At 38.0% G+C, this 9,701-nt stretch overlaps 1 non-coding gene across 1 annotated transcript; it reads left to right on the top strand.

Annotated features, from left to right (window-relative positions):
* The first annotated feature begins 8,210 nt into the window (after positions 1 to 8,210).
* Positions 8,211 to 8,317, top strand: LOC120070026. The gene has a single exon (XR_005479762.1). It is a non-coding gene; the product is annotated as a small nucleolar RNA R71 (small nucleolar RNA).
* The last annotated feature ends 1,384 nt before the right edge of the window (positions 8,318 to 9,701 follow it).

Raw genomic sequence — 9,701 nt, 5'->3', positions numbered from 1 at the left:
GTTCCAGATATACATCTACCAATTACTTTGTATTGTGATAACAGTGGAGCAGTTGCTAACTCAAAGGAACCTAGGAGCAGTTGCAGACTCGTGGCAAAAAGTTTTACCCAAAGAGAGGGGGTAGACTATGAAGAAACCTTCTATCCTGTTGCCATGATTAAATCGATCATAATACTTTTATCCATTGCCACTTTTTATGATTACGAAATACGAAAAATGGATGTCAAGAATGTCTTTCTGAATGGTCACCTTGACGAAAGTATTTTTATGTCTCAACCAGAAGGGTTTATACAATGGGGTCAAGAGCAAAAGGTTTGCAGGCTTAATAGATCCATTTATGGATTGAAACAGGCGTCTCAATCCCGAAATAGAAGGTTTGACACTACGATCAAATCTTATGGCTTTGAACAGAATGTTGACGAACCTTGTGTTTACAAGAAGCTTTCTTGGTCTTTTATGTTGATGATATTCTACTCATTGGGAATGAGATAGGATTCATTGTTGACGTAAAGAGATGGCTAGCATCGTAATTTCAAATAAAAGATTTGGGAGATGCACAATATGTTCTTAGAATCCAAATTGTTCGGAATCACAAGAACATAACGCTAGCACTATCTCAAACATTTTATATTGACAAGATATTGTCAAGATATAACATGTAAAATTAAAAAAAGGGGACGCTACCTTTTAGACACATAATTCATTTGTCTGAGGAATAGTGTCCTAAGACACCTCATGAAGTTGAGGAAATGAAAAGAATTCCTTATGCATCAGCAGTAGGAAGCTTGATGTACACTATGTTATGTACACTTCCCGACATATGCTTTGCAGTTGGAATTGTCAGCAGGTTTCGGTCCAACCCTGGACATAACCATTGGACTGCTGTTAAGAACATCCTCAAGTATCTTTGGAGAACGATGGACTATATGCTCGTGTATGGACCTAAAGATTTGATCCTTATAGGATACACTGATTCTGATTTTCAAACTGATGGAGATTCTATGAAATCTACTTAAGGATCAATATTCACTCTTAACGAAGGAGCAATAGTGTGGAGAATCATCAAACAAAGTTTTATTGATGATTCTACAATGGAGGTTGAATATGTAGCTGCATGTGAAGCAGCTAAAGAAGCAGTATGGCTCATAAAGTTCCTGATAGATTTGGAAGTGGTTCCAAATATGCATTTTCCGATCACTTTTTATTATAATAACAGTGGAGTAGTTGCTAACTCAAAGGAATCGAGGAGCCACAAATGCAGAAAACACATTGAGAGAAAGTATCATCTCATCCGGGAGATAGTACACAAAGGATATGTGATAGTCATGCAAATAGCCTCTGAAGATAATCTTGCCAATCCATTTACGAAGGTCCTCTTGGCTAAAGTGTTCGAGGGTCACTTGGTCGGACACAAACTACGAGCTTCATAAATTAGGGCAAGTGGGAGAATGTCAAGGATATTTAGATGCCCTAGTTTATTGTATTTTCTCTAATCTCAACATTATACATTTGTATATATTAGTAACTCACTAGAATTTTAGTCCAAGTGCAAGTTTGTTGGGAATGTCTTAAAACTCGCAGTTCGTAAGTCCTTGAAACATATTCTATTTATAAATGAAAGTTTTATTAAAGTTTTTTTCAATAAAAGTGTTATTTACATTGCATTATGTAATAAAAATCCAATAAACGAATCCATGGCTATTGCATGAATACTGTAACTTTATGTAGAGACATAAAAGAGGAATAAGTTATAGTATATAGCCAAAAAGGTCTATAAGTATATGGATGAGATTCGGTATCTCATCCTAGGAACACTATGGATGCGGCCTACTTTGTATAATGATACAGATGACGTGATCCTAAAATCATTCATGTAGAGATATGTGAGTAGGGGCATCCTATACAAAAGAGTTTTGCATAAGACCGGACCAAGAAATAGTCACTTTTCTTTATATCGATTCTTCACTATTAAAACTGACTATTTCAATTCGATGATCTAAAGTAACTCGATCTTAATCCTGAGTTAACTATGAACTCCTGTTTATACGGGATTATCCTTTGATCTAAATAGGTGAGAATTGTTCAACAGCACTGCTCAACAAGCCTCCCACTTTGGGGATAAGACCGGATAGATAGTTGGGGACATAGTCCTGCAGGATAGAATTCACTCCTACCCATTTTAGGGTTAGCAGATAGGTTGTTCTCTTAAGTACTGGTTCCTAGTCTTGAACAAAAGGGCCCCGCCCTCTCATGGCCGAGAGGAATATGGTTTATTAGTTGGACTATAAACCAATTATTTAATAGAAGATCAGTGGGGGCTTAAGGAACAAGATGTATTTATAGGGATAAAATGGTATTTTTGACCCAGTTGTAAATATGAACGACCTGTGAATGATTGACTTACTGATTATGGTTAAATCAAGTGGACAGAAATATATCTACAATAAGGAGAGTACAACCATCGAGCTATAGCAGTATGTCTTGATGGTTAATGAATATTGATTGACTCGGGTTAAAGAGTTTAACCGATTAATCTCAAATCATTAGAGCTCATGATCTGTAGGTCCATAAGGTCTCTTTACTAGCTCGTAAAACATTAACACCTTGGATTAGAAAAATTAAGCGAATTTGAAGTGTTCAAAATTCGAAATTAGGGTTTTGAATTTGAAATATTAAAATTCAATATTTTTAGGGTTTGGATAATTATATTTGATATAATAAACATTTTAATTTGTTGAAATTAAACGTAAATTTGAGAGTTTAAAGTATTTAAATATAGATTACATGAATAGGATTCATGTTTAAATTATGTGCTTTATTAATTTAATATTTGATATTAAATTATTATTATTTAATTAATTAATTAAATTTGTTTAATTAATTATTTAAATAAATCATTTTCAAATTTGATAAATTTAATTTTAGGAAATTGAGTTTATTATTTAAATTCATTGAAATTAATTTAAATAAAATTTTATTCTCAAGTGGAAAAGTCCCACATTGTGTTTTTAATGGGATTTTCCAATCTTTGACACCTAGGCCACTCACTTAGTGCTTATTGAGGTGTCATTTGGTTGTATCAATGAGTGCTTGCATGTTTAAGCTTGTTAAATACTTCATAAATCAAATTTAAAAACTTCATGCAATTAAAAAGTTAATGGATTTTTTTTAGAATTCTTTTTACTCTCAAATCTCTCAAACCCTTTCAAAATCCTTCTCAATTGAGAGCTTTCATCACTCAATCCAAGGCTGAGAATAGTAGAGAAGACTCTCTTGGTAGTCTACTACTGATTTGAAGGTCAATTTTGTAGAGTTGAGCAAGGATTTGAAGAGTTACTACAAAGGTATAATTCTATGAAACCCTTTTTATTGTAAATCCATTTGATACATGCTTTTAAATTTAAATTAAAATTAATTAGAGTGCTTATTGATTTTTTTTGCTTCCTCATTATGCATATTTACTCCATCATGCCGCTAGTCTACCGCGCAGATTTACCCTTACCACGATTTTTGTCGGATTCTTGTTTTCGGTTGTTTTGGAATACCCATTAATATTGAATTAAGTCTTGGCCAATGATTGATTTTTACCCAAAATTTTGAAGTTCGATATCGAGGTTTGAAGGCATTAGGGTTGTCCACGGAATTCGAAAGTGTTTGTGTTAAAGTTTGGTGATGGGAGGGTTCTCTTGAATGCCTTGGGAGTTTTGGTTTCAACTTGTTGATACCCAATGTGTTTTTTCGGTAAAATCTTGTGTTTTTAGGTTGTATAGATTGGGGTCCTCGTGCTAAGGTGATTGTTGGAGCAAGTTTTTAGAAGATTTTTGGGGTCGTCACGCATTTGGCTAATGAAGTTTGGGTTAATCTATAGGCCCATGTTTGGAATTTAATTTGATTATAACTTTTATTAGGGACTTAATCTAGAATTCAAGCTAGGCCAAAAGAAAGACTAATTCGGTGACAAGCCTTTCCAAACATCAACGCATACGGTGACATGCCTATGGGTATCATAAGCAGTCCTATATGCCCACAAGGTATCGTCAAGTTTCATGGCCCAGTCCTTCCGTGATGGATTCACCACCATTTCTAAAATCAACTTGATTTTTCTGTTAGAAACCTCGGCTTGTCCGTTTGTCTGGGGGTGATATGCAGTGGCGATCTTATGGTGGACATTGTATTTGATCAACAGTTTGTTAATGATACGATTCACAACGTGGGTCCCTTCATCACTTATTATGGCACGTGGAGTGCCAAAATGAGGTGAAGATGTTTCTCTGTAAGAACTTGGAGACTGTTGCCGCATCGTTTGCAATGCATGAAACCACTTCAATCCATTTGGAAACATAATCGACAGCCAGCAGAATGTATTTATGACCATTTGACGATGAAAATTGTCCCATGAAGTCTATACCCCAGATGTTGAATAGTTCCACTTCCAATATGATGTTCATTAGCATCGCATTTTTTTCTGAAATGTTTCCAGTGCATTGGCACTTATCGCATTTCTTGGAATATTCTCATGTGTCCTTAAACAGAGTTGGCCAATAATACCCACTTTGCAAAACTTTTGCCGCTGTGCGCTGTCCCCCAAAATTTCCTCCATAGGGTGATTCATGACATTGAAAAAGTATGCGCTGAAAAGCAATCTCTGGAACACAGAGTCTCAATATCTGGTCTAGTCCCCTTTTGTAAAGATTTGGCTCATCCTAGTAGTAGAATTTGCATTCATGAATGAGCCGCTTCTTTTGATGGGATGTGTAATTTTTCAGAAATTGCTTGCAGACCAAGAAGTTGACAATATCTGCATACCAAGGTAGTTCTTCAATTTTAAGCAACTGCTCGTCCGGGAATGATGTGTTCACCTCCGACTGGATGCGATCCACTTCCGGGTTCTCTAACCTTGATAAATTGTCAGTGACCTAGTCCTCTGTTCCCTTGCGGTCGATTATCTCCATATTAAATTCTTGGAGTAGGAGAACCTATCGGATTTGTCTCGGCTTCGCATCTTTTTTGGTCATTAAATATCTTATTGTCAAGTGGTCGGTGTGGACTACAACTTTTGATCCCAACAAGTAAGGTCTGAATTTTTCAATCGCAAAGATTACCACTAGAAGCTCCTTCTCGATGGTGGAATAGTTTGCCTACGTGGAGTTCAATGTTCTGCTCGCATATACGATGGGGTGCAACATTGTCTTCACTTTTTGTGCTAAGACTGCCCCCATCGCATATCCATTGGCACCGCACATCAGCTCAAATGGCTTTGTTCAATCAGGTGCGATCAGAATTGGCGCTATAGTCAATACGTCCTGTAGTGCTTTGAATGCGGTGAGGCAGTATGGATCAAAGTCAAAAGGTCTGTCGGCTTCCAACAATGCATTCAACGATCGAGCTATTTTGAAGAAGTCCTTCACAAATCGTCTGTAGAACCCCGCATGTCATAAGAAACTCCTTAAAGCTTTCACATTTGCTGGAGGTGGAAGTTTTTGTATGGCTTCATTTTTTGCTTTGTCCACCTCTAGCCCATCCTTTGAAACCTTGTGCCTAAGCACATTTCCTTTTTTAACTATGAAATGGCACTATTCCCAGTTCAGCATCAGATTAGTCTCTTCACATCTTTTCAATATTTTCTCCAAGTTTTTCAGATAGATTTTATATGTTTACCCAAAGACTAAGAAATCATCCATAAAGATTTCAACTGAGTCTTCAAGGTACTCGGAGAAAATTGTCATCATACACCTTTGAAATATGTTGGGCGCATTGCATAGTCCAAAAGGCATGCGACGAAAGGCGAACGTTCCATATAGACAGATGAATATGGTCTTTTCTTGATCCTCTGGTGCGATCATAATTTAGTTATAGCCTGCATACCCTTCAAGGAAACAGAAATAGTCATCTCTGCTAGTCGGTCGAGCATTTGATCAATGAAAGATAAGGGGAAATGATCTTTCTTTGTCGCCGCATTGAGTTTCCTGTAGTCCATACAGATCCACCAACCTGTGACGGTCCCCATGGGGATCAACTCGTTGTTTGCATTGGGGACTACTATTACCCACCCTTCTTGGGAACGCATTGCACGGGGCTAACCCACGTGTTATCGACGATAGGGTATATAATGTCGGCATCTAACCATTTAATGATTTCTTTTTTAACAACATATTTCATCGCAGGGTTTAGTCTGCGTTGAGGTTCTATCGAGCCTTTTCTGGTTTTCTTTAACCGAATTCTATGCATTCAGTACGTCGGGCTAATTCCTCTGATGTCTGTGAGCGTCCATCCGATTGCTCTAATATATTTCTTCAGAATACTAAGTAGCGCAATTTCTTTTTCTTTGGGTAACGCAAAGGATATGATTACTGGCAAGGTTTCATTCTAGCCAAGGAAAACGTACTTCAGGTGATTTGGTAGAGTTTTCAGCTCCAGTGTAGGTGGTTGCTCTAAAGAGGTTTCTGTGTTTTTTTTTCTTCATCCAAATTCAACATTTCTTCATTGTTCACTATTTCTGTTATTGCATGGCAGGTTTCTAAAGATGTTGTCTTATCCTCTCTTTCTTCATTTTCTTCCTCGGACTCCCAATCTTCAATGCAAGTGTGTTCATCGTCGGAATCTGATAAGCCTTCATCTTCTAGGAACTTCATTGCCTTGATAATGTTAAACCTGAGCTTCTTTCCATTGATGCTAATTGTGATTTCTCCCTTGTGCACATCTATTTGAGCACGACCAGTAGACAAGAATGGTCATCCCAATATGATTGCACATCTTTATCCGCCTCATAATCTAGAATGATGAAGTCTACAGGTAGAATGAATTTGTTGATTGTGACCAAGACATCCTTCAATTTTCCTTCAGGGTGTACCAGGGACCTATCTGCAAGTTAGAGAGTCACCATTGTGGGTGTTAGCTAACCTACATTCAATTGTTTGATGATTGACAGGGGCATTAAGTTTATGCTTTCCCCAAGATCGCATAAGGCTTGACCAATGTAGATCCCTCCTATCGAGTAGGGTATTGTAAAGTTTCCTGGGTCGCGCATTTTTTGTGGGATTATAGTATTTGATTCTTGTGTTAATGCCACCGATTTTCCTGTGCTTCTCTTCTTCAAAACAATATCCTTCAAAAACTTGGCATACACTGGCATCTGCTCTATTGCTTCTATAAATGGAATATTGATGTGTAGTTGTGTCAATATTTCTAGGAAGCGATGATATTGACCTTCATCGTTTTCCTACTTTTTCAGTCTTTGAGGGAATGGAGGTAGTTGTACTTTCACTGTTCCATGGTCTGGAGGCTTGGAGGTGATCGCATCTTCAGGTTCCATAATCTTAGGCTCCTTTGACTTAGTTTGCGTCAACGGTTTCTTCAATTCCATTATCGGTTGTTCCTTTGAATCGGTCTTGCTAGGTTCCTTCCTAACTTCCACTATCGCTTTTCCACTTCTTAGGGTGACTGCTTGGCAGTGTTCTTTCCATGTGTTGCGTGGAAGCTCAGTTGAGCTAGGTAGCATCCCTTCCGGTCTGTTCTTCAGCTTTTTTGCAATTTTTCCTATTTGGATCTCCAAATTGTGGATGGAAGTTGCTTGGTTTTAGAGGACTGTTTCATTCTTTTCAATGTATTGTTTTAATAGGTTCTCCAGGGATGATGATGGTGGTGTTTGAAAGCTGTTGTCTTGTTGTTGCTGTTGTCCGTTACTTCTTTGAAGAAATCCTGGTGGTCCTTCTCTCTACGCCATAGGTTGACAGCCTTGTTGTTGATTGTTTTTCCAAGCAAAATTAGGGTGATTTCGCCACCCAGGGTTGTACGTGTTTGAAAAAGAGTTGTTTTTGAAAAAGTAGATTGACTGCAGATTTCGTGGACACTCCTCGACAGAATGTGATTCTTCGCATGCAACACAGCTGGGGCTTGTCTGTTCTATCGCATTGACTTGCCTACTTTGAGTTTCGGAATTATTTACTATGATGCCTTGTAATAAATTTATCATCGCATTCATCTGATTTTGCAATGATGCGATGGTACCATTACTTGCGTTACCTTCTCTGGGTTTTGCTCTTTGATCGCTTTCTTTCCAATCTTCGTGATTTTTCGAGATACAATCAAGAATGTTCTTTGCCTCATCATATGTCTTGTCCAGCAGACCTCCTACTGCAGCCGCATTGGCAGCTGTCTACGATGCAAAATTTAGTCCATGATAGAAAATCTCCATTTGGGGGCAATCCAGCAATCCATTGTGTGGGCAATCGGATACTAGTCTCTTGAATCTCGCCCATGCGTCACTGAGCGATTCATCTTCTTCTTGTTCCAAATTGGTGATCAATTTCCTCCTTCTGGCATTCTGTGTAGGAGGGAAATACTTCTTCATAAAATTCTCCACAACTTACCCCCATGAAGTTATCTCTCCTGGTTCGAGAGAGTATGCCCATTTTCTTGCTTTATCGCATAGTGAAAATGGAAATAGTGTGAGTCGAACCTCTTCTGCGGAAATATTAGAGAACACAAAAGTGTTACAAATTTCAATGAAGATTCGTGATGTGTGTGCGGATCTTCACCACGCCGTCCTCAGAACTGTCCTGTTGTTTGTATCATTTGTAACATTACTGGCTTCACCTCGAACCTTGATCCATCCAATGTTGGTCGCATGATTCCTGGGGAGAAATCATACAAGTTTGGTGATGCATAGTCCCGGATGAGTCTATAGCGATCATTTTCCAGTAGGATAGGATTTTCCATTATGTTGTTTTCGTTTGCTACTCGTTCCTCAGGTTGTTCAGCCATTTTAGGAACTCTTCCTTGTCGTCTACGTCTGTTTTTTTGTCTTTTGCAAAATGTTCTTTCGTTCTCTAGGTCGTAGTTGGGCTCAAGAGGGTGTCCTTTGCTAATGCGCCACTTGCTTCTTCCTTTACCGAAGGAATGGCAATGCAGCAAAGGTTGAAAGCTGCAAATATCAAAGAGGTTTGATGTTAGCTCAATCTATACCGTAGTCCCTGGAAACGGTGCCAAAGACTTGATGCGTTAATTTATCATGCGATGATATATGTACGTGATAATGTGCAAATGCGATGATCATACAAGTTTTCCTTACAAAGCTCAAGTATAAGCCTTCTTAGGTTCCTGGAAAGTCCAGGGTCGAACACAGGGACTACTGAATAGATATGCGACAACTCTCTAATTCTATTGCGATGGTGAAAAATAAGTAGATGGTGTTTTGATTTAGATTTTCCAATGCGATAGGGTTGAATGCGGAATGATGAAAGCGTAGAGTTCTAATAAGTATACGATGAAGGGGCTGAGATGGGATTTAGCTAACGTTTCTCAAGCTTGTGTACAAATTATGCGATCATGCTATACACAAATATTAGTACTACATTTCTCAATGCAAGATGCCACATTTCCTATTTCTAGGACGCATGCGATGTGTATGGGAAACAGCAAATAGAACTTATTTCTAAGTTTCTACTCTTGCCTATGTGGTCTAATCCGCTCAAGCCTAGATTCTATCTTTAGACTACTCTCTCAAGTACGTCCAAATGATGAATGATGCATACATAAGACAAGATGATCGCATAAAATGCATAGCTTAAGTCATGCTAGTGAAGTACTTCTCAACCCATTCAGAAATTTAGCTACTCATGCCTGGTGTGGAGAGATTGAACATAAATCGAAATGAAGTTTCCATTTTCTGCAAATAAAATATGGAGTACAAAATAACAAAT

Source organism: Benincasa hispida, unplaced genomic scaffold (genome assembly GCF_009727055.1).
Source record: "Benincasa hispida cultivar B227 unplaced genomic scaffold, ASM972705v1 Contig761, whole genome shotgun sequence".
NCBI classification, from domain to species: Eukaryota; Viridiplantae; Streptophyta; class Magnoliopsida; order Cucurbitales; family Cucurbitaceae; genus Benincasa; species Benincasa hispida.
Note: the sequence above shows the minus strand (reverse complement) of the source record. Positions and strands in the feature narration are given on the sequence as shown.